The sequence below is a fragment of the Montipora capricornis genome, chromosome 3 (assembly GCF_036669925.1).
Source record: "Montipora capricornis isolate CH-2021 chromosome 3, ASM3666992v2, whole genome shotgun sequence".
NCBI lineage: Eukaryota > Metazoa > Cnidaria > Anthozoa > Scleractinia > Acroporidae > Montipora > Montipora capricornis.
This window is the reverse complement of record NC_090885.1, coordinates 3862801-3864283: the sequence shown is the minus strand read 5'-3', so window position 1 is coordinate 3864283 and position 1483 is coordinate 3862801.

Here is a 1483-nt window from a genome sequence, read left to right as displayed (position 1 = left end):
TATAGTTTTGCTTAAAACAAGCATGTCTTTTAAGCGATTTCCCTTTTCTATAAGAGATCAAGGGAGGTTCCTTGTATAGTCTCTTTTAGTAGCGGCTGGTTTTGTATTAAATGCCATTTTTCCGTTAGAATATTTTTCAAACATGGCAGTGATGGATGAAATTGTGTCACAAAGGATAGAATTTTCTTGTGTGCTTTCTGTTTTCTGTGTAAGAGCGTTCTTTCTTTCTGCGAATTTAACTTCGGAGAGGATTTTGTCCTCCAGGTTATTGGGATAACCTCTCGATGTCAGGCGTGTTCTAAAGTTTTTAATGTTCTCTTCAAACATTACTTTAGAAGAGCTTGTCCTCGGGAGCCTAAGAGCTTCTTCTTAACGAAGCCTTTTTTAACGCCTGCTGGGTGGCAACTGTTGTAGTTTGTGTACTGAAGAGTTTCAGTAGGTTTGTAATGTGTGTGCACGTCGAGAATCGGTTCTTTCTCGATTCTCTAACTTATAGACTGTTGTGTCCAAGAAAGTTTTTTCTTTTTCTAACTGTGAGACTTCAGCGGTAAACTTTATGGTAGGGTGGTACGAATTTGCTTGCTCAATGAAATACTCTATTTCTTCTTTGTTTGTATCCCACAAGCAAAATACCTCGTAAATGAACCTTTTCCACGGTAATGGTTTGTTAACGCTATAAACGTTTTCGTATGCGTTGCACACTATAGTGATTCCCTCCTCCTGTGGGATATTCGTGTACATGCTAGTGACATCCATTGAGACTAGAAAAGCGTTTTTTGGCACCCTAGTGCTCTCAATAAACCTTACGAAACGTGTCGTATCTTTAAGATACAATTCCTGTATTTGTGCTATTGGCTGAAGTACTTTGTCTACGCCGCTGGGGAATGATGATAGGCGTTCTGTGTTAGGCCATCACACCCAGATATGATAGGTCTTCCGACTAATGTCGGTTTGTGAATTTTCGTGAGGGTATAGAACACTGGAATTCAAGGCGGATCTGGTGTTTGGTTAAACCATTTAGCCGTTATTTCATCTATGCACCCTGCTTGGCGAAGGGAGTTAATGAGGTGTTTAACTCGCTGGAATGTATCTCCAACCATTGGTTTGTCTAGTGGCTGATCGAGTTATTTCTATCATCCAGTTGTATCTGTCCCTCAGTAATTTTGTTTTCTCTGTTCATAACGACGGTTGTTGTGCCTTTATCTTCTTTTTTTAGAATAGTTTCTTTTTTGTTAATAAGCTCCTTGAGTGCTCGTTCCTCGCCGGGTGGCAGATTATTTTTAGGTTTAACAAGTGGAGTTCCGCAAGCTTTATTTTGACTTCTTCTAAGTAAGTCTCAAGAGAAACTGACCGTTGAATCGGTGGAATCCAACTGGATTTCACGTGAAATTGATGTTGCTCAGTATTTTGGTCATGATAGATATATTGAAGGCGCATCCTTCTGGCAAATTGGTTGAAGTCTGAAATTAGCTGGCGCCTTATC